Here is a 25,913-nt window from a genome sequence, read left to right on the forward strand (position 1 = left end):
TGTGAAAAATGGGGAATATGGATAAATCATGTTGATAAGTCTGAAATAAGAACAGCATTTTTAAAAGAAAAAAGTGCAGAAATTAAAACCCCTAAACCTTGCTGAAAATTTTAATTTAGTTTGCTTACTTGGCTATTTGCACCATTTGTCCTTTACAAGAAAGATGAAAACGAGAGATTTTATTATATGAAAGGAGATGAAAGCGAGAGATTTTATTCTTGAAGTATCAACGTCACTTTGTTTAAAAGAAAGAAAGTGGGAGTTTTTCTGTGATGTCCAGAATTATTCCGGAAACAATTATCTCACAAACTTCCACCTCCTGTTGAATTGCAGCTGAAACTGCTTTGATATATCTCTCTCTCTCTCTCTCTCTCTCTCTCTCTCTCTCTCTCTCTCTCTCTCTCTCTCTCTCTGCATGTGTGTTTTTTCATCAAGAACCTTCAGGGAAGGTCAGCTTATGAATGTCACCCACTTCGTTTGTCCATGAGTCAAAGAAAAACGTGCTAGCTGCATTACACTACTAACCAAGTTCAGGGTTTCGCAAACTACTACCTAACACAACGGAGCAAATCATGTGGTTTGCCTTGCATCAGATTTCAGAAAAACATCATATATTGCCCAAGGACCTATCCATAGAATCCACATTACCTGAACCAAATCCTAAAGGATCTGGGTTCAGATCCGAGCAAGGATCCCCAGGAAAGGTCCTTCTGAAGGCCGGCCATACGCCCAGTTCGTGTGTCTCGTCAGGTGAGGTGGAAGGGCCCGATTCAAAGTGATTTATATGCAAAAAACGTTTTGCTATTATGTTCTCTCGGAAGGTTGCCGGTAAATACTAATGGTGAAGCGACAAATCATCTAAACAATTAATTAGCTGGGTAAATCTTAACCCATTAATAGTTAGTTTTCATTCTTTCTGACATATCTTCTCGATCGAGTGCTCTTGTTCAACCATAATATCTTTTAATATTTTCTTCTTCTTCTTCTTCTTCTTCTTATTATTATTATTATTATTATTATTATTATTATTATTATTATTATTATTATTATTATTATTATTATTATTATTATTATTATTATTATTCTTATTATTATTATTATTATTATTATTATTATTATTATTATTATTATTATTATTATTATGTGAAACACCAGAATGGAGCAAACCATGAAGGCCATTAACTTCCTTAAAATGCCCGTACATGACAAACATTAGGTCAGAAAAATAAATGAAAAGTAAAACTCAAGCAAGCAGACTTGACCAATGAGGTCAGGGTTACCACGAGGGATGATATAAAAGCATTAGGCACCTGAGAACTGACTGATCCACCTGCAGCCAATAGTGCCTCAGACATTCCGGTTCAGCGGAAAATTACACTTAACTCAAGGGCTGTCGAAGTCCATAATTACGAAACTGAGGCTAGAAAGAATTCATAAATAATTGAAACTAGCTGACCAACCCGGTGCTGCCGGGGAAAACTCTGAATGACAACCAATAAACTCTCTCTCTCTCTCTCTCCAACTCTCCCTCACTCTTTCCCTCTTTCTCCTCCCTGACACCCCCTCTACTCTCTCTCTCTCTCTCCTCCTTAACACCCGCTCTACTCTCTCTCCCACTTCTTCTCCCTCTCACTCTCATTCTCTCTCTCTCTCCCTTTCCTGTTAGGATAGTTGCTTCAATTAAATCGCCCAACATTTTTGACATTTTATATTTCACCCCTTCTCACCCCTCATTCCTACCAGGGCTGAACTTGGACTTCAAGGGCATCAGGAGTCTCACTATTCACCTCAGCAACCTTGATAACTATGGATTAGACACTAGTATCTGTCACTTTGGACATCTTATTTTTCAACCTTCTCACCACCCCTTCCTATCGGGGCTGAACTTGGACTTAAAGGGCATCAGGAGTGTCATTGTTCATCTCAGTGACATCAAAAACTATGGATTATATACACTAATATGTGTCATTTTTTACATTCTATTTCTTACCCCTTCTCGCCTCTCCCTTCCTATCAGGGCTTAACTAGGATTTAAAGGGCATCGGGAGTGTCACTAATCATCTCAACGACCTCGAAAACTATGGATTATACACTAATATCTGTCGTTTTCGGTTATTTTTACATGTTACCCCCTTCCAACCCCCACCCCCTTTGGTGCCAGTGATGTCATATCCCAAAGAATTCTTTTCCAGATAGTAAGTCATATGTATATCGAAATTAGGTATGATAAACCCGTAGAGTTTATTTAGTTAATAAGTCTACAGGCAGAACCAGCCTCGTTTTAGGGAAGCCCTTCCAACCCCACCTCCTTTGGCGCCCTTTGGTGCTAGTAATGTCCTACCCCCACAGTATTCTTTTCCAGATAGTAAGTCATATGTATACCAAGTTTGGCTGAAATTGCTCAAGGCCTTTCAGCACACACACACACACACACACACACACTCACACACATACAGTACATACATACATCCATTTATATATATATATATATATAAATATATATATATATATATATATATATATATATATATATATATATATATATATATATATATATAGATTAGGTTTAAAAAAGAATTCATAAATAACTGAATCAAAATAACTGAAGTCAGAAAGACTTCACAAACTGATGCTAGAAAAAAAATTCGTAAACAACTGAAGCTATAAAGATTTCATAATAACTGAAGCTACAAGGAATTCATAAATAACTGAAGTTATAAAGATTTAATAAATACTTTAGCTGGAAAGAATAAAAGCTGAAGCTATAAAGAATAAACAAGTAAAAAAATGCGCCGAAGTTCTTTCGCCGCAATCGAGTTTCTGTACAGTCGCAACAGTATATAACCAAGGCCACCGAAAATAGACCTATCTTTTGGTGGTCTCGGTATAATGCTGTATGAGCCGCGGCCCATGAAACTTTAGTGGCCTATCTTCTAACGCTGCCAGAAGCACGATTATGGCTAACTTTAACCTGCGGCTAGAGGGCTGCAATTTGGTATGTTTGAAGACTGGAGGGTGGATGATCAACGTACCTATTTGCAGCCCTCTAGCCGCAGTAGTTTTTAAGATCTGAGGGCGGACAGAGAAAGTGCGGACAGAATAGAGTGCAGACGGACAGACAAAGCCTCTGCAATAGTTTTCTTTTACAGAAAACTAAAAACTGAAGTCATAAAGACTTCATGAACTGAAGCCAGAAAAAATTCATAAATTACTGGTTTCAGAGAATTCAGAAATAACAGACGCTAGAGAGAATAATAAAACTGAAACTAGGAACGATTCATAAACTGACGCTAGAAAGCATTTACCTCGTTTACAAGTTATATTCTCGTAATTTATTCAGACTACACTAGCGCGCCAAGGTAAAGCAATTCTTGAAATTATGGAAATGAAACGTTACGCTGAGAAAATAGGTTATATCCACTACTTATTCAGTCCAATTTCTGAGATTTAGATTTTATTGCTGAGAAAAGTATTGTGATAGCACTAAAGTTATGTGCATGCCTGCGAAAAGCAAAAGGAATTCTCCGATGCAGTCATTTTTCAAATGTGTTAAATTAAGCCATACAAAACCAAGTCGTTAACTTGAAAGGGAAACTAACGAATAAAAGATTTATGTGAAAAAAATGAATGAGATGAATAAGCAGCTCACACAATGACCTCTAAAGCTCTTGATGAGGATGATTAAAATATCCTCGATCAAAAAATAATTGTCATAATCAACAAGATTAAGAAACCAATGCCATGATTATCCACGAACAAAGCAAATAACGCGCCCGGAGATGAAATGTATTTTAAGCTCGTAAATGTTTGGCCCGAAGATAATGAATTGCAGCGTGCAATCTAAACTGTAGGCTCAGGCGAGCGAAAAAGTTATTAATGAGTTAGTCATTGTATCCCCGCCGGCCGCAAAGCTTAAAGCCCACGGGATAAATCGCTTTTGATCTGACGCGAGCATCGGCTTGATATTCCCGCCACTTTGGTCCTTTGTTTCTCGGGCGGTTTAAACGTTGTCTTTCTGTTCATTTCCTTTTCCTTTTCTTTTTTACATTTCCCCTATGATTTGTCTAATAAAAATTGATGCAGAATGTTAGTTTTTTCCATGATATAGCTTTCCATAACGTTAAAAATATCTGAAAGCAAATTCTTTAAGGATAAATTAGCGTGATCAGCAGTATTTTGTATAAGACCGATGATCTGTCTAATAAAAATTGATGCAGAATGTTAGTTTTTTATGACAAAGGTTTCCATAACGTTAAATATCTGAAAGCAAATTCTTTAAGGGTAAATTAGCGTAATCAGCAGCTGATAATATGTCTAATGAAAATTTTCTACAGAATGTTAGTTTTTCTATGCTGTGGTATTCCTTAATGTTAAAAATGTTTGACTACTATTATTCAGGATATATTAGCATAATCAGCAGCATTTTGAATATGACTCGTCATAATATTACGTATGGATTAGCAATACATTTAGATAACTTTTGACTCAAGCTGTGTGTACACTACAGTGTCTTGGGAGTTCTGCAAATCCAGTCAGCTATTGCTCTGATTTCTTATGAAGAATGAGTATATGCTGATCTATCATGAAAATGAGAAATACTTAACTGTGTTAGAAGTAAGTGAAGGAAAATAACCCCACAAAGTCTCCATATACATTTCGATAACATTTAAAGGCGTTGTAATTCCCTTGAATAGATAAGTGTCTGAAGTGCACGGCGTACTCTTTCAAAAATTCGATCAAAGTTTATTCTCCTAAAAATTCATGGACAGAAAGCAGTTTGTTTTTATGTGTGAAGCGCCCGATAAACGGCATTTCAATTCGTACTAGAATGCCATACTTTCGAAAATTAAAAGAAAATCCCTTCCTTGGGCTGTAAACAAAACATTAAAATACAAATGACATTCATATGCCTCAAAATCTACATAAAAATATATATGCTTTCGTTTATAGCAAGAGAACTGAATCTCTACCATTACATAAGAGCAAAAAGAAATATGCTTTCGTTTATATCTAGAGAATTTCATCTCCAAAATTACATAAGAGCAAAAAAAAGTTTTCGTTTATATCTAGTGAAATGAATCTCTAAAATTACATACGAGCAAAACAAATATGCTTTCGTTTATATCTAGAGAATTTAATCTCTGAAATTATATAAGAGCAAAAAAATATTTGCTCGTTTATATCTAGAGAATTTAATCTCTAAAATTACGTAAGAGCAAACACAAGTACTACCAACATAACTGTGCCACGTATATGTAAAAGAAAAATAAATAAACCCTACCAATCATATGTCCTCATTTTAGATATATTAGTGTCAAGGGCCAATGAACAATAAATAAATAACATAAAAAAAAAAAATTCTTCTCTTTGGGTCATGGTAGTTCCTTGTTGGACAGGTCGGTATAGTTCTCGACTAGCACGCTGCTGGGCCCGCGTTCGAATCTCCGACCGGCCAATGAAGAATTAGAGGAATTTATTTCTGGTGGTAGAAATTCTTTTCTCGATATAATGCGGTTCGGATTCCACAATAAGCTGTAGGTCCCGTTGCTAGGTAACCAACTGGTTCTTAGCCACGTAAAATAAGTCTAATCCTTCGGTCCAGCCCTAGGAGAGCTGTTAATCAGCTCAGTGGTCCGGTTAAACTTTTTGGGTCATGGCATAATTGTAAAGCACGTAATTATATTTAATTTAACAAAAACTTCTGTTGAGGCCTAGGAAGTATGGAAGTAATATATATAAGTGTAATAGTGCAGTACTATGACAACATAATTTTAGTTATATTTATTGTAACTTTGCCTTTGTGAATGATACTGAGTATGATACAAAACTTTTCATGAACATAACCCAGAACACTTCATCTGTCATGGAAGGAATTGATAACTTACAGATCCCATAAAATCGAACACTTTAAAAAAAAGAAAGCATACACTCGAATAAAAACAATAAAGAAAAAAAGCTCTCTAGGACTATCCTTTTCTATAAAGAAAAAAAAAGGGGAAAGAAAGGAGGATAAAAACCTAGCTTCCTGGTTAGAGAGGGATTTGGCAATATAAAATTCACCCATTTTCTATTCTGCAGACTCAGCCTCCAAGTTCATTGAAAGCGCGGGCAAAAGATGCGCTTATATGGATCTGCCGCACGTGTACAAATATTCAGCTGGAAAAGCGTCGGTTTTTCAGTTTCGGGTTTTTTTTGGGGAGGTTTTGTATCTAATAGGGCTGTCTGTACACACACACACACACACACACACACACACACACACATATATATATATATATATATATATATATATATATATATATATATATATATATATATATATATATATATATATATATATTGTCACGAAGTGATCAAGCACCTGGTTATTACACAAATAACAATACCAAAAAGTTACCTCACATCGACCAGATACTTGAAACCTCATAACAAAGATATTTTGACTGAATCTCTAAAGGTACAGTGTACATTAATTTCTCTAATTACTGGTGGTCAAAATGAAACGCTGAGTTTTTAAGACTTTAAACAAATTTATTTCTAAGTTCAAAAGTTATCTGCAGGTTCACAATCTCAAAAAGATTTATTATTAATTGATAACAGTACAAGATTTAAGTATTTCTCAATCAAGTTTAATTCGCAAAACTTTAATTTATTAAGAAAGCAATTTGGTTAAATAAGATTCAAACCATTAATTATCACTCAAGTTTTAAACATATACCTGATTAATTAAACTCCACAAATGTTCACCAAAATATTACTGACTGGAATCCACATAAATATTTTCTGAAATCTCAATAATAAGTATGCACTAACAAAATGCTAAGTAATCACCAGCACAAAACTTTGTAACACTAATTATAAAATTATAGTAATAAGATAACACAGACATATAAGAATGAAATGTGCAAAAATGGAAATATACCAACCACCATTTCTAAGACAAAAATATGTTTAAAGATTATATCAATCTTTCAAAAGATTACCTTCACTTTAAAAAAAAAGGTTAAACTCACGTCTTTCTAAGACTTTTCCAAAGACTACACTGCCAAGTCACAATGTCATACACATTGATTTATAATTAGCAGCAAGACACATTAGAACTCACAATAAGAGATATGTTCATCTCTTATCAAAATAATAATTCTCTTTCACCTAGAACATCACTTTAACTCTTAACATATATTACTGAGACAGAGAGACACATCCTATTTCCAGTAGGCCCTGTTCCTGACTAACTCCTTCTCATACAGCACTCCTATTTTATCTTCAAAGCCCTCCCAGAATACATGATACATAAAGTATACATACATTATACATACAGGTATACATGTATGTATGGTATACATACACGAATCTGCAAGCAAAACATCAAAATTTCCACAGAGACACATATAACACTTGTAGAATGGTTATATATATTATGACACCTTATAATATATATATATATATATATATATATATATATATATATATATATATATATATATATATATATATATATTATATATACACATACAAACATAAATATATATATATATATATATATATATATATATATATATATAGATATAATATACATACACAAAACAAAGCACACACAAAAACATATCTCATCTCGTAGTATATATATACATACTGTATATATATATGTGTGTGTGTATGTATATGTAGTATATATATACATACACACACAAACACACACATTTATATATATATGTATGTGTAAAACTGTCTATATATACACATACAGTATATATATATATATATATATATATATATATATATATATATATATATTTATATTGCATCAGATGCAAAGTAATGCCAGCCAGAATTAAGTTTCTATAAGTAACATATGAAGTTCAACTAAACTTCCTCCAGAATCCTTTATACCTGCAGACTATTAGACTTCCTGATTTATCTCCATGAATTGGAGTCGCAAGCTCTATGATTAGCTACTCATCAAATTGTACAATACTGATTTAATTTCAGAAACCTTTTTCTAAAGAAGTGAAACATACACACAATTCCCTGGCTCCTCGTGACACATTTCAGACTATTCCCGCACCGTTAAGAATTCTTTTGCTACTTCCGGTGATAAAAAAAGACTTCACACAAAAGATATTAGATACGACGTAAATTTCTTCATTATCGCTGTCACAAGCATGCAACCTTCAATATTATTATTATTATTATTATTATTATTATTATTATTATTATTATTATTATTATTAAAGTAGTTCAATCAGACACAACCTTCAGTACCTCCTATTTCTACGTTCATTGCGATCTTAGCGCTGTTCCCCAAAGGTCATATACCGGACTGTTTCTTTTGTGATACTAACTTCATTTTCTCTCTTTACAAGATGTCCTACATAAAGATGAGTGCATGAAGATTCAATTTGTCATAATTGCGATTTTTTATTTTCACCTCTTTAACCGTCGTTACGCCACAAGCCAGCAAACAAAAGCATAATGAAATCAGGAAACTTTTCACTACAACATGGCTATAATACAATATTTACTTACGTTTCGAAGTTGATCAGACTTACTGGGCATTGCTTTATGATCTAAGTGGCTATTGAAGTTCACAGAAAAATACGAGATAAAGAAATACTCACTGACCAGAATTACACATAAAGTTTTATGCGAATGTGAATAAAGCAATAAGCTGAAATACACCTAGCCACAGGGTAACAGATATCCACACTGTAATTATTTGGTCACCATCAGCAACTCTGGAAATATAGATGCCATAAGGAGAAATGACTAGAGAAAACATAGATTCTAAGAACAAATCAGTCGACTCCAGAAATGTCCGACTACAGATGAAAACTACTAATCGAATCTACTTCATACCTCAACGCTTGCTTAGGTAATAAGAGGCAAACCCATGTCTCTAATTCTCGGGAAGTCTTTGCCTCTCTGGACACAGCAACGGAAACTGAGCAGATATTGCAGCTGGAGTGAAAGAGAATACGCAAAAAAGAAATATAGGGAAGTAAAAAGAAACGAACAATAGTTTCAGCTTTTGTAATCCTGAACATCCAAACAATTTTCAGAAAGAACAATGGAGAGAAAAAAACCAAGCGCAAAGTTTTGAGTAATGAAAAGTCGTGCCTATTTCCGCAACTGCAACTGTGCATCCGAAGCTCCAAGTACCAATTGAGAAGAAACTAAGAAAAAAATTATATATCTGTATTTTATATATATACATATATGTATATATACATATGCATATATATAACCATGAAGCTACAAATGTAGCTTAATAACCAATTCAAGCTACTTCGGGAATATCCCCGATGGGAAATTATCACCAAAGGGGAATTTTTTAAGTGATAAATGGATCGGTACCGCCGGGTCTCGATCCATTTAAAACTTAAAAAATCCCCTTCGGTGATAACTCCCCATCGGGGATATTCCCGAAGTAGCTTGAATTGGATATTAAACGACATTAATTTTGTAGCTTCATGATTGTACATAAATCACGGTGTGATAAAAATTTCATATACATATGTATATGTATATATATATATATATATATATATATATATATATATATATATATATATATATATATATATATATATATGACTATTTATCACATCACCGTGATTCATATACAAGCTGATTGTATATGAATCACGGTGATGTGATAAATAGTCATAATATATGGCTACGTGCGACAAACGCACTACACGGTCAACATGGCAGAGGTGGGTGGATATCGTCTCCAAACGCAAAACACCTGAGTTCGACGGGTGAGATGATGGGAGATGTTATTCACTTATACCTCTCTTGTGGCCGACTGCGTTAGTGTGTCACTGTAGTCCTGATTCCTCGTCCGTCGCTGGTTCGACCCCACGGGACGGTGGACTTATTATCAACTAAAAAAATTCCCCTTCGGTAACATATATGAAAATATATTATTTCCGAGGTAGAGTGAATTGATATTAAAGGACGTTTGTAGATTATATATATATATATATATATATATATATATATATATATATATATATATATATATATATATATGTGTGTGTGTGTGTGTATACATATATTGATGTGTATATACATATATTGATCATACCGTTTTCACCTCCAATGAAACGAGAGTTTCCTATAAAATGCCGAAAAGCCGACGAGAATAACATTACAGCCAAGAATGGAATCAGTGGCGAGAGGAGCGAGCAGCAGACGGCGACAATGACGTCATCAACCAATAAACGCATTTGCTGGTTTCTCCAGAAACTGAGAATCAAAGAAGGTGCTCTTCGATATTCAGTTAAGAATCTATTCAAGGCTCTGCATAGATTCTAAGTGAAGACTTGATCAATAAATGATTCCTAATGGCAAGATGGCGGCTGACAAAAGATAACATTTGTTGACAACGGAAAGAGGACACCACAGGTCTCTTGATTATTTTATAAATAAAAAAAAATTAAATGCGATTATATAAAGCGTTCAAAAGCTGGAAGTGAATACAGAATTTACTCTTACAAATAGGGAACAGGAACCGAAACATCTTTCAAATGAAATTTTTAGTTTTCTGTAAAAGAAAACTATTGTGCCGGTTTTGTCTGTCCGTCCGCACTTTTTTCTGTCCGCACTTTATTCTGTCCGCACTTTTTTCTGTCCGCCCTCAGATCTTAAAAATTACTGAGGCTAGAGGGCTTCAAATTGGGATGTTGATCATCCACCCACCAATCATTAAACATGCCAAATTGCAGCCCTCTAGCCTCAGTAGCTTTTATTTTATTTAAGGTTACAGTTAGCCTTAATCATGCTTCTGGCAACGCGATAGGATATCCACCATCGGGCCGTGATTAAAGTTTCATGGGCCGCGGCCCATACAGCATTATACCGAGACCACCGAAAAACAGATCTATTTTCTGTGCCCTTCATTGTACGCTGTAACGGCTGTACAGAAAACTCAATTGCGCCGGAGAAACTTCAGTGCAGTTTTTACTTTTTATATGTAGTAAGTGTTTCAGAGAAAACTTGAGGAAATATATAAATGAAATCACTTTTGAGAATAACAAAAGCTGCTTTCAACTCCTATCATGATTCGTCTTGTTTAAATAAAGTCTCGAAATTAATACCATTCATTACGCATTGCTTGATAGATTTTACACCTAACAACGATTGGCTTGATTAGTCACTGAAAGAAATCATCTGAGACGGAGACTTTGTCAGTCGTGATTTATCAAGCTGATAAAGGTCAAAGGTGAGTTTATGATAATTTTATTCTTTTTTGCATCGTTTAAATTGTCAATTTTCTTGGTGCGTTTAATCGTACTGTTAACATAACATTGTAAGAGGGATTGACAGAACAATCTGAGTCGATTGTGCTTTTGTTTTCAATTAATTATTGTATCCTTTCACTAGTATACTGAATAGGCCATTGGTCAAATTACTCGTGACAAATTTTACAGAACAAAAGCAAGATGTTTTAGCTGTAGGAATGGAATGGAATGTAGAATTAAGGCCAAAGGCCGAGCGCTGGGTCCTACGAGGTCATTCAGCGCTGAAAGGGAAAATGAGAGAAGGACGGCTTGAAAGGTGTAACAGGAGGGAAACCTCGTAGTTGCACTACGAAACAATTGTGAGGAGAGGGTGAATAGTAAGAAGGAAGGAAAGAATATGAATGGAGGTATATAAAAGGAATGAAAGGAGTTGCAGCTAAGGGCCGAAGGGACGCTGCAAAGAACCTTAAATGATGCCTACAGCGCACCGCGTGAGGTGCACTGACGGCACTTCGCCCCTACGGGGTTTTTAGTTGTAAGACGGAGGACAAGATTTTCTCCACCGCTGAATTTTCGGGGAAAGAATGCAAGCAGTGCTTGGCAAACTCAGATCAACACTTACGAAAATATCTACTTTTCCCGGGTAAAATCTGCCTTAAGAAGAGAGGCGGTAAACAGGAAGCCATTATAGAAAGAAAAAAAACTGATCCTAAGATTTCAACTGGGAACTTTTAAAGCTCTTAATGTTACAAAACTACGATTAATAAGAAGATTAAGACATAGGAGACGATGAAATATAAGCTTCTGCAGTCTGGCGCAATCGGCTCTGGAAAGGTGTAGAAATAAAATATATATGTGATATTACATACAACGAAAAAATAACGATGACATAGGAGTAACTGTATATATATCTTCTTAAATGTAATTGTAATATAAAGATCCCAGATGATACGTGCTTATGAAAGCAGCATGAGGATAATAAATTGTCTCACCATTTTAATTAGTCGATCAACTCAATACAAACAAGGAAATTTTAAAGCATCGTTTCACCTGATATTTCAATAAATGAAAATTATATAAGAAGTAAGATTGCGCGGTGATTCATATTTATAAAGGACTTACCTCCAAATTAACCATGTACAAAAACTTACACACAAAACACATATATATATATATATATGTGTGTGTACATACATACATACATACATACACACAAAATATATATATATATATAGATATATATATATATATATATATATATATATATATATATATATATATATATATATATATATATATATATATATACATATAAACATATACAGTATATACAAACGAACTCCACACAAAACACTGGCACTACATCCATTCCGAGAATGAAGAGGCTCCCATGAACCGAGAGTCACAACCCATCGATAAAACAATAAAAAAATAAAAAGGGGACAATTCCCCATAAGGTCCTCGTGTCCCGTTCTGGGAAATTGTCGCCTCCATGCTCCTCCTCCACAGTTACCTGGAGCACTGAAGCGCTTTGAGCCTCACGCTCCTTCGGTTGATGGATCTTGATCTTCCTCCTTCCTATCAGGGCTCTCCTATTGAACGAGATTTCCTCTTTTTTTTTTTTTTCCTTGGCCTTTCCTCCTTTCTTTCTTCCTATCAAACGATGGTCGAGAGCCCCTGCTGCAAGTGAAAGGTTTTCGCTCTCTGTCTCTCTGTCTCTCTCTCTCTGGTCATATACCTTCAACAGGACCCTTCGTACGCCGTACAGGATGGTTGGGTTCGTCTTATAGGTGGAAAGGGGGAAATAAAAACAAATAAAAGGGAGCTTCCCGTCATCCAGTCCTTGTCTTGTAGTGACTTCTTCTTCTTCTTCTTCTTCTTCCTCCTCCCTTTGTACCGAAAACAAGGTAGCAGTCATTAGGTGAGTACCTTTTACCCTTCTCCGGTCTTCAGCTTTGTCATCACTTTTCGGCGAGGGTAGAGGTACTGTAGGTTCTGCGCTCAATGGAGATCGGTAGGTCCAGCAACCTTCGTCAGGGAGGACATGATGGGATTTTCGCTAAATCTTCTCTCGTTTTTGGTTGTTCGTTTGTCTGTATTGCAAAGTCTGTTAAGAAAGGACGGTTTGAAGGTTACTGGTGTGTGTGTGTGTGTGTGTGTGTGTGTGTGTACTAGTGAATACAGAATTTAGGCCAAAGGTCAAGCACTGGGACCTATGAGGTCACTCAGCGCTGAAACGGAAATTGACAGTAAAAGGTTTGAAAGGTGTAACAGGAGGAAAACCTCGCAGTTGCACTACGAATCAATTGTTAGGAGAGGGTGGAAAGTAAGATGACAAAAGGAGAATATGGAAGGAGGTACAGTAAAAGGAATGAAAGGGGTTGTAGCTGGGGACCGAAGGCACGCTGCAAAATACCTTCAGTAATGCCAACAGTGCACCGCATGAAGTGCACTGACGGCACTACGCCCACTACGGGGTGTGTACTAGTGTGATACACTGATAATTTGATGCATAATTTTCATTTACAGCTCCTAATAATTTTATCATATACCATTACAGTGTATTGCAAAATACTACTTTCAAAGATGCAATCGTTGTTCGCTAAATGATTCTCATGGAAAAGGAACTAATGTTTTGCATGTGTTACCAAGTGATATTTTCTAATTTCATCCAAAAACAATTCATGATGGAAATGTATGAAACAACAGCTCGCGTGTTTTAATTTATTACCTTAACGGAAATCTTAATTTACGTATATTACTGCATAATTACTGTTTGTGTAAAGTGAGTGAACACATAATTAATGTTCGTGTAAAGTGAGTGAACAAATAATTACTGTTTGTGTAAAGTGGGTGAACAAATAATTACTGTTTGTGTAAAATGAGTGAACAAATAATTAGACAGAATTCAGCTATAGTGAGTGCATAGTTACTTAATAATGACGATGCTTATAAACGTTTGTGTAAAGTGAGTGAACAAATAAACAGAATTCAGCTATAGTGAATAGATGGTGTTCACGTTTTGTCGCCTATGGGAGTGAAATCTTCATTCCCCCCAAAAAAATCATTTTCCATTCTTCTAGGCTTTATCAAGAGAGAGAGAGAGAGAGAGAGAGAGAGAGAGAGAGAGAGAGAGAGAGAGAGAGAGAGTTTATTAATTTTCTTAAAAAAAAAAAGGTAAAAAAAGAACTTGCACGTCATAAAATCATAAAATCCTGGGGTCTTCCACACTTCATGAAGTTTATAGCCCAATAAAATGGGCTGTTAACTATTACGTGTATAATAAGTAAGTGCAAGTTTCAAGTTGGGCTGGGATCACGCTCTTGGTGGATATTGATTAACTACCGAATACTAAAAATGTTGATTATTATTATTATTATTATTATTATTATTATTATTATTATTATTATTATTATTATTTCGTCCTCCCAATAACGTGCTCTATTTTATGAATGAGGTCAATCATTTAAATTCATCCAAAAGGGGTTCACTTCTCTTTTTATAATATTCCCCATTTGAGAGCGAGGCAGTTTGAACGTTATATCTTGACCATCTCCCTACGTTTTGAATTCGCTTAATGTAATTTTTCCAGAACAGAGGAGTTTCCCTTTCAGGCTATTCGTATGAGAGAACACAGGTGTTCTCTCTCTCTCTCTCTCTCTCTCTCTCTCTCTCTCTCTCTCTCTCTCTCTCTCTGGTCCCTGTATTGCAAAGGTTTCCAACCGAAGGCTGCTCACTATTTATTTGTGCCTTGTTCTCGTGTTTTGATCTTGCAATTGAGTTTAGCTCGAGATCTTGGTTTTTGTAACTAAACCATTACTCACTGACGCCATAAGAAGAACAAACATCTGGCGTTACCACAGAACAGAGAAAATATTTTCCTTTAGGCTACTCTAATCAATAATCTGTCAACGATATCGATGAGATGGTTTTCTCATTATTATTAGCATTCCTGTATATTTCCCCCTTTCCGCATGTCGTCGTATCAGTATGTAGCCGAGAATTCTGCTATACGATGAAAATGACATACACTCACGTTGGTAACTTATCGCAAACATTACTAAAAAGATGAATACAAGTTAACGACTTATTAGTAGCCTTAACCAGTGCTTCAAGCGATTTTCCAGCACTGGCGGAAATTCGTTCCCCACTTTCAGTCACTGACTTGTTTTCAACATGTTTGTGATAAGTATGCCATAAATTGTTAACATGCGTTTATGGCATTTTATGCTTTAGTGTGGACGAGCCCTTACGGCTTGCCGCGAGGACACGTGCACCGAGTCCTCAGTGCCGGCAAATGGTGGAATTTGGCCCACTTGCCGCAGAATTGCGCTCTCTTTAATGAACACCTGGCATACACTTCCTCCCCCAACTAGAGACAGACTTTCTCACCCGGAACCAAGACATGGACTCTGGGCCTTACTGCCGCTTTTCTTCTTTATTTTTCCGACAGTCAAGTGATCCTCTGGCCGAGTCAGCTGTTTTCATTAGTTTTGTTATTTTCTATATTTTCTATATCATCTGATCCATGGAACTTCAGTTAATACTGCCAGTTATTTACAGAGGAAATACAAAAATTTTGATAATGAAACGAGAGACAATAGCTCAGCTGCGGTTCGTATGTACTGTACAGTCTTCAGTCTAGCAAGCAAGTAGGATGAGCAACATGATTTGGATATAACCTTTCTGTCTTCATTCATATAAATTCTTTTACAACTGTTGTTTATGCAAACGCTGAAAAGGAGATATTGTTATATGCACAGAGCAGGCGATCGGAAATAACTCGAAAAATATCACAAAAAAAGTCAATTTTGGCTAAGGAAAGAGTTCACATTGCATGAGGTAAGTTTACCTTAGTTTAACCAGACCACTGAGCTGATTAACAGCTCTCCTAGGGCTGGCCCGAAGGCTTAGACTTATTTTACGTGGCTAAGAACCAATTGGTTACCTAGCAACGGGACCTACAGCTTATTGTGGAATCCGAACCACATTATACCGAGAAATGAATTTCTGTCACCAGAAATATTTTCCTCTAATTCTTCATTGGCCGGCCGGAGACTCTAACTCGACTCGAACTCGGGCCTAGCAGAGCACTAGCCGAGAACTCTACCGACTCGTCCAACGAGGAACTTCACATTGTATGAGAAAACCCTAACTACTTACAGTAATAAAATTAATAATATATCAGTAAACTGTATTATTCGTAGAACGGAAACACTGAGGAAGAACATCGTTCAGGTGTTCGAAAGTCTTCGTTTTAGTCTTCTGTAAAAGAAAAATATTATAGAGATGGCTATTTGTCTGTCCGCCCGCCCTCAGATCTTAAAAACTACTGAGGCTAGAGGGCTGCAAATTGGTATGTTGATCATCCACCCTCCAATCATCAAACATACCAAATTGCAGCCCTCTAGTCTCAGTGGTTTTTATTTTATTTCAGGTTACAGTTAGCCATGATCGTGCCTTTGGCAACGCTATAGGACAGGCCACCACCGGACCGTGGCTGAACGTTTCACGGGCCGGGTCTCATACAGCATTATACGCTGTACAGAAAATTCGATTCTTCGACGCATCTTTTACTTGTTTAACTTTTACAAATAATACAATTTACCGACATAATTGTGGATTTTTAATGAAAAAAAAAAGTTTAATCACGACACAGTTTTTTGCATGAGTGATATATGAAGTCACATTTTAACTAAGAATACTTGTCTCGTATACACCGACAACGCAAGCAGACTATTACCTGCTTGCGAAAAAAAATGACGTTTTATTCAACACCTTAAACAAAGCATAGTCATAAAACATGCAATTCAGTCATTCACTTCTTGTCAATATAAGATGTACACATTATTAACAATTCACATGATGCCATGACTTATTACATACGTTAAAACAACCAGTTTATCAAAAGGGGCATCAATAACTTCGAAATACAAATATTTACCGGTTATTTATCGACAATATTTGACATGAAAGTTTTATTACCTCGTTTGGCCTCAGGCACAAAATGCAGTGCTTTTTATTTTTGGCAAATATATAATGACATAAATCGTGTTCTAAGTGTTTACAAGGCAACGACTGATTGCTGCTCGTATCATTACTTGCAGTGTTTATGCTATATAGATGAAATATAACTTTATATCGTAACCAAAATTTCCCTTTATCTGTATTCTTTCCATGTGGAGTTTTAATAGATTCACAGTATGTACAAAATATGCTCACGTCCACTTGCTCCAAGTTCCTCATTGGAACTTGGACAGTAAACAAATGAAAAGAAACATAGTGTTCATTGGCGTCTTTCATGTTCCTGGAAGCTGTATAGTGAACAAAGCGTAGGAGTACGAATTAACTAGATATTGAAACAGGCCGTTTAGTGGGGACGAGGATTGGGATAATTGCCTCATATTAAAGATGGCCAGGGATTTGTTTTTTCGGCGCAAACGAGTTTTCTGTACAGCGTATAACGCTGTATGAAACTCTCAAACCGCGGCCCATGAGACTTTCAGCCACGGCCCGGTGGTGGCCTGTGTTGTTGGCACCTACAGCGGTGTCAGACGCGCGATCATGGCTAACTTTAACCTTAGATAAAATAAAAGCTACTGAAGCTAGAGGGCTACAATTTGATATGTTTGATGATTGGAGGGTGGATGATCAACATACTAATTTGCAGCCCTCTAGCCTCAGTAGTTTTAAAGATCTGAGGGCGGACGGAAAAAGTGCGAACGGACGGACAAAGCCATCAAAGTAGTTTTCTTTTACAGAAAACTAAAATGAAAATGAAATGGGTTTGTGTTAGCGGCCCGACTGGAATTGCTTCTCAAGTTGCGCCAGTTTCTGATACTGGTTCAGTCAAAGGAGATAACGTTGGCGATAAGAATGTTTTGTACGGTCTTCAGCGAATACTCATGAGGTTTTAGCGTAGGCAGATGATCATTAAGAACCGTATTCTTCAGACCTTGGTTTAAAAGATACGTAGAAACGAATGCGGAGTTGTTGTGACGGTCGTAACAAATAATATGAGCGATAAAAATGTTTTCTACGGTCTTCAGTGAATACTTACGAGGTTTTAGCGTCTACAAACGATCGTTTAGAGCAATATTCTTTACATCTTTGTTCAGATTAGATGCAGAAATGAAGGCTGGGTTATTTGTGGGTCTAAAGTGTTCGGTTTGAACGAAGTAAAAAAAAAACTCGGTCCAAAAAAGTTACTCTACTTTACTCTACCCATTCAACACTGTTTAAAATTTGCTACAATAAAATAACGAGTCCTTTGTACTGACCTTATTATACTAAAATTTATATTCAAGTATGAATATGAATTCATTTTAAATTCTTAGAATTCTAAAAGACATTTAGTAAGCTTGCATTTAGCCAAGCTACTGAGTTGTATCTCTCCTGAAGCGTGTCAGGTCTAAATAATAATAATAATAATAATAATAATAATAATAATAATAATAATAATAATAATAATAATAATAATAATAATACGTTTGGCGCCAGGCTTAGGCTTCTCTAAGAAGTGACAATTCAACCCCATGCCTTACTCCTGATGGGGTTGGTAACTGATAACGGAAGACGGTATTTTTTAAAAGAAATGTGCACATCCCAGAAGTTGTGAGAAAATAATTGCACACTTCACCTCGCAAGCTCAATAAACCCTTCAGCTTCCAGATGGCTCAAAAAATTCAGACTGATCGGAGACAGAGTATATATTATACCCGATTGCTAGCAGCAAGTAAATTCCAGTCTTTTATTATTCTGACTTCCTTGGATTTCTATAAATGCTTCCTTCCCTTACAAGTGTTCTCCGATATCTATGACAGTTAAAGACTAATTAGACAATGAAGTTCTAGTTTTTCACGATTCTAACTTCCATGGGCTTCTGGAAATGGTCCCTTCCAGAAACCCAAGGAAGTTAAAATGATAAAAAAAACTAGAACTGCTTCCCGGTGTCTATGACAATGAAAAAAAACTAATTATACAATAATTATATTATATTTAAAATGTCTTCCTGGGCCTCTGTAGGCTCATAGGGCAGGCACTATCTCCTGTTTCTTAGGCCGACACTCTCCTAGTAAACCTCTAGGGTTTTTTCGGACCGTTAGGTTGCCGGGCTGCCGGATTTCTGCAGTGGTGCAATCCGAGCCATCAGTGAGCGGCGGGATTTGAACTCCGGCTTTCTCGACTGGTAGCCGAGAATCATACCACTACGCCACCATTTAACTTTGACTTTAATACAATAATTACAGTATATTATATACAATAATTCTCGTGTCATAATCCGTTAGCAAGTAAAACAAAATAGTTAACATCATGAGCCATAGAAAACAACATAGAAATTAAATCCATATCATAAACAAAACAGCGGACTGGAGAATCGCCAGACACAAGCTCCAAAGTTAATTGTTGAAAGAAACGCTCTGTTCAAAACACTTAGGAATCGTCACTTGTCATTATTCTGCCACTAATGATATTTGCCTAAATTGAATAACCAGCAAATTACTTGAATTAATTGAGAATGAAAGACATGACTTATCAGCATTTATAATGGATGAGAGAGACAATTTTCGAGGTTTCCAATGAATTCCTGACAGTTTAGATGTCAGTGTAAATTACACTAAAGGAAAAATTGTATTTACTGATACTTGGGATGAGAAGATAATTTAATTATTATCGTATCAATTTTGCAGATTTTCAGGTGCTGGTTTTACATTGTGTAAAGACTCACTTATGTCAAACAAGCCTGATTTGGTTTTAACTTTAACTAATAAGTTACAGAAAATCCACACTATAGACTACTTAGGGCACTGAATTGCAAAACTGATATACCGTGGTTTTTAACTTGCTTGAGAAAAGAAAACTGTTAAATTCACATAGCCGAATAAATACATTAAGATATTTGACAGCACAAAACCTGGCTGTTTTTCATATATATTAAAGCAACAAAGACGTCTTAATTGCTCCATTTAATCGCACTTTTGGATACTATCACTCATCTGAACTCTGAATCCGAAGAGAAGATACAAATATATGTGTATATATATATATATATATATATATATATATATATATATATATATATATATATATATATATATATATATATATGAGTGAGTCTGTAATCTTTCAGGGTGGTATTCAAACAAACGCATGTGACTTAAAGAATTGAATATATATAGAATTAGGCCAAAGGCCAAGCACTGAGACCAATGAGGTCATTAAGCGCTGAAACGGAAATTGACAGTAAAAAGGTTTGAAAGGCGTAACAGGAAGAAAACATCGCAGTTTCACTATGAATCAATTGTTAGGAGAGGGTGAAAAGTAAGATGGAAGAAAGAGCATATAAAAGGAAGTACAGTAAAATGAACGAAAGGGGTTGCAGCTAGGGAACGAAGGCGTGCTGAAAAGAACCTAAAATATCGTAGATATATATGTACAATATACAGGTATATACGCAGGCACGTGCCAGAATACGCGCCAAAATTTTGGGCGCCTAAAATTCTGGCACGTAAATGCCAGAATTTTGGGTGCACAAAAATTCTGGCATGCATTCTGGCACGTGTCAGTACGTGCCAGAATTTTAAGCGCCCAAAATTCTCGCACGCACAGGCACGTGCCAGAATTTTAGGCGCCCAAATTCTGGCACATACTGGCATGCCAGAATACGTGCCAGAATTTTAGGCGCCCAAAATTCTCGCATGCACTGGCACGTACCAGAATACGTGCCAGGATTTTGGGCGCCTAAAATTCTGGCACGTACTAACGTGCCAGAATAGGTGCCAGAATTTTGGGAGCCTAAAATTCTGGCACGTATTGACAGGTGCCAGAATTTTGGGCGCCTAAAATTCTGGCATCTACTGGCACGTGCCAGTACGTGCCAGTATATATATATATATATATATATATATATATATATATATATATATATATATATATATATATATATATATATATATATAAATCTACTCACCTCATTCACGTGATATATGTGTTTTCTAATATCAAGTCAATTGACATCTCTTTCCTTTAGACTTCCACACTCTTCTGGACACGCTTAGTTATGTAAACAGTGAATATGAAATGGAATTGTATGAAGGAACTGTAATCTTTCCAAGTGGGATTTGGCCCTACTCATGTTAGGTTTAAGTGAAGCTTATGAAAGTTTTAAGTGCATTTCAATTCCTACGAACAAACACAGGAGTAAATGTATTCCAAAGTGAGATGAAACAGAAGTCAGGAGGTCTTCACTGACTATGAAAAGAAGGACAGAGAACCTGGTAACGTGAGTAAAAGGATCGTAAACGTGTCTGTATTGAAGGCGCCGGGGTTTGCGAAAAGAAAAATCCTGGGGACTAATACTTGTGAGAATCAGGCCGGCACATTCTGTATGTATGGAATTGAAAGAGATATAAAACACCTTTTACAACTTTATTCAAAGCCATTTAATGACAGATCACTGTACAATCTGAAGGGAATCTAAATGGAATATTTTAATATAACGATCTGCTCTGTCATTATAAGATGTTTCAATAAGATTCATGACAATGCGACGACGGTTTATCAAGATTATGATTCTTAGATTTCTTAAAACGACGCAGGATAAATACAGAGAGGTTACTGACCTGACCTTTACAACTGCAAGAATACAATCTAAATATTCAGCATGTGAAAGGCAAGAGTTCCATTGTCGAGTTTGTGTAGCATTTAATTTTCCCGTTGCAACGTAAGTTGCATGAATAGAGTGTGCATACGGTTGCGTTTCGCCGTCTGAAATTTCCTTTTACAGTTCTATTCAGTCGTCTTGTCTTTAAGAAAGGATTTCACTTCAGTATAAAAATAATTATTCCCTGTGAGAACATCAGTCTGTTTTTTTTATTTTATGGAGTGAAAGATTGCGAAGCAGGCCTTTATGTGTCACCAGTTTTATATATAAAAGAACTGATTCATTGCTATCCTGAACAAGGTATTAAAATTGCCGTGAATCCAGTTGTTTTGGTTAATTCTATATTTTCCACAAAATATGTTTGGTTGTTTACAGGCAGGGTAAGGTCTGCTCACTTATTACTAAACTAGACTTACTAAAAAGGGCCATCAGTAAAGCTAAAACCAATAAATGGCCTCTGAGTTAAGGAATACATTGTCTAAAGATCTTTGCAAAGATTTAAAGATATATTTAGAATAATCTGCAAAAATAACTCATTCATTTTTTTGCACAAAACGTTCAACACCGAAAGTAAATTACTGCAGGTCAATGTAAATAAATCCTTTACAATACATGCTACTTATAGAGACAACTTACTTCATCGTATAAGAGCCAACGATGCAACAAATAAATGAAAAAAAAAAGTAAATCCATAAATAAACTGATAAACAAGGCCACAAGTACTGACGCAAACAAACGCAAAATTTCAAGAATCCAGAGCCGCAGAACACAAAAGTAATGAGACTATTTTGACTCTCAGAGATATACAACAAAGGATGGAATCCCTATCTGGAATTCTGAGCGATATAAAAAAAAGATTTATTATTTTCGGAACACACGGAATAAAAGTGGAAGTACTTTGATGGAAAGCAAGGATTGTTACCATGAGTGGCCACAAGTGAATAACACTGAGAGAAAAAATAGTTACCTGGATTGTGTGTATTTGAAAAGTCGACTGGTCTGAGTGATTCCCGCGCAAGCGTAGAAAATAGAGTGACTGGAAGTTCGAAAGCCCTGTTGCTATGAATTTTTGAAATGGTGGTTTCTTTGTGCACCCATGGTGTATGCGTATCACTTAATATCGATTAATTTACATCCAAGGGAATTGTAAATGATAAGTGCATCTCCCTCTGTCAAGATTCGAACCCAGGTCTTTAGTTGTAAGTTATTCCCAGGGTTTAGTAAATTTGATATTAATATTCATACATACATACGTACATACATATTATATACATACATGTGTGTGTGTTTGTATATAAACTTTATCACCTACACAACTGCTCTGTGAATTATTACAGTTAATAACAGGACTTCATTTAAACTGAATGGTATCTCCGCTAGATTCCATCCAGTTTAAATGAGGTCCTGTTATTAATATATATATATATATATATATATATATATATATATATATATATATATATATATGCATATCTATATATATATATATATATATATACATATATATATATATATATATATATATATATATATTTATATATATCTATGTATATATATGTATATATATATATATATATATATATATATAAACAGTGATTTTTATAAAGGGAAGGGGAAGTGAGAAGAGTCAATAATGAGAAAAAATCGATGAAAAATGGATTAGAGTTGAAGACACAGAAATGGAAGAGTAGATGAAGAGTATGTAAAATTCGAAGATGGGGTCATAGAGACATCAGAAGTGTTTTTGAATATAGAATGGTTGGAAGAGGGAACGAAAACGCTAAGTGTTATGATAAGGGAATGGGAGACTGAATCAAGGAACAAGAAATCATTTGAAGTGTCACAGCATGACAACACCGAAATTCATATACAGTTATACAGCGAATAGTAAAAAGACAGAGCAAATATTAACAGGTATATAGGAGAATGAACAGAGTAACCAAGAAGATAAAGGCAAATAATAAAAATGGGGAAATTAGAATCTTGTCATCTATTTAGCAGAGGTTGTTAGTTGTCATTTCAGTAATGGAGCTGGCAATTGGGGGTGAACAAAACGCAGTACATTTGTACCTCTGGACATTCCTTCAACTTCGTTTACATAGTTTAGCAGCTGATTTGTTTCTGTTTTAATTTACGTTCATATTTCATATGATGTCACTTCAGTATACCGATTCCACCGTTACATATGGTAGAAACAGACTCTGTCTCTCTCGAATTCTGCACCTCTGTCGTCATCACAACTAGTTTTTCTGTGATGAAAGAAGTTGGATTTGTTTAACGTCTTTTGAGAATGAAGAACTGAAAGACTTAAACACACGTGTGAATCAGACTCACCAATACTTTCGGGGTACGACTAAAAAAAAGAGAACAGTATATAGAATTTAGGTCAAAGGCAAAGCGCTGGGGCCTATGAGGTCATTCAGAGCTGAAACGGAAATTGAAATTAAAAAGGTTTGAAAGGTGCAACAGGAAGAAAACATCGCAGTTGCACCATGAATCAATTGTTAGGAGGGGGTGGAAAGTGAGATGGAAGACAGAGATTATGACTGGAGGTACAGTAAAAGGAATGAAAGGGGTTGCGGCTAGGGGCCGAAGGGACTCTGCAAAGAACCTGCAGTAATGCCTACAGTGCACCAAATGAGGTGCACTGACGGCACTACCATAAAGTATCAGGTGTTCTTGGTATATAATAAGCAACTTCCCACTGCTCCAACTTAAAGGGAACCAAAACCTAATCCCTGCAAGGTGGACGACTGGCGAGTATTTGCTATCTTTATGGGTATACTCTGAAATTATCCCAACGCTGCTACTCGGGCAAAAAAAAGTCACCTGAAGTTCTCCAGATGAGGGGCTGGTGTGTGTCTAGTCAAAGGTCGTAACAAATTTGGCATTACTAGAATTCTGAACAGTATTCTGGCATGGAAACCAGAACTGAGTCGACCTTTAGTCACTGACGCATGTAATGAGGTACTATTCAGATAGAGCTGAGGCTTGCTTTAAAATGCTACCTAGAAGGTTATGGTTATTTGTGTATAATATCCTTCTAGTTTCCAGTGAATCACAATGGAAGATGTGCATTTTTGTGGAAATTAAAACCACCAGATATTACGATGTCTGGGTTGGGAGAGAGAGAGAGAGAGAGAGAGAGAGAGAGAGAGAGAGAGAGAGAGAGAGAGAGAGAGCCCGAATATGGTACAGGCTATTTATCGCCTCTGTTCAATGAAAATCTCATTGTCTCTATACTTAATCGACCATTACAAGATGACCGACCTCCTCTCTGTGGTACCCATTTAAACATTATTGCATTATTTTCCCACAAAGCAATCTTATCGTTTCCTCAAGTTGATCAAATATTGGAGGAACTGAACTCCTTGTTCCTCAGCCATCCTTCCGGAAGGAGCCAATATAACATTTTCTTAATATAATCGCGTCGCTGAATCTCCAGTGATATGATATATAGCATTCTCCTGCGTATTTGAACAAATAAATCGAATCGACTCTGACGCAATCCTTTCAACCCAAGGAATGCGAAAACCCTTCCCAGTGAAATATTTTTGCAATCCAGAACTCATTTTTATCTGCAGTCGTTTCACTTTCGAGTGTTCCTGAGAGATTTTCTGTCCCCCAGCAAAACTTCGCTCTTTAAAGTATAATGACGTGTTATCATGAGATCTTTGATCACAACTTTTGCAATATATTTTTCTTGCGTAGATACGTTTTTATGCGTTTTGACCTTTTCTTCACCTTCGGAAATTTCTCAGTCATATATATTTCTCTCCGATATTCCTTGACAACTTGCGCTTTTCATGTTTCAGGCTCTAAATATTATGTCCACCAAAATTATACCTTACCCATTACAACCTCGTTCTCGCATCTTCGTATTTTGACCACCAATCGCACGGAAAATTAGTGGAAACTCATGAACAGCTGCGTAATTCTCATTTTATCACTATTCTGCATCACATCTGAATGCTGCGAGCAAATGAGCGTCTGTTTTTATT

The sequence above is a fragment of the Macrobrachium rosenbergii genome, chromosome 44 (genome assembly GCF_040412425.1).
Source record: "Macrobrachium rosenbergii isolate ZJJX-2024 chromosome 44, ASM4041242v1, whole genome shotgun sequence".
NCBI classification, from domain to species: domain Eukaryota; kingdom Metazoa; phylum Arthropoda; class Malacostraca; order Decapoda; family Palaemonidae; genus Macrobrachium; species Macrobrachium rosenbergii.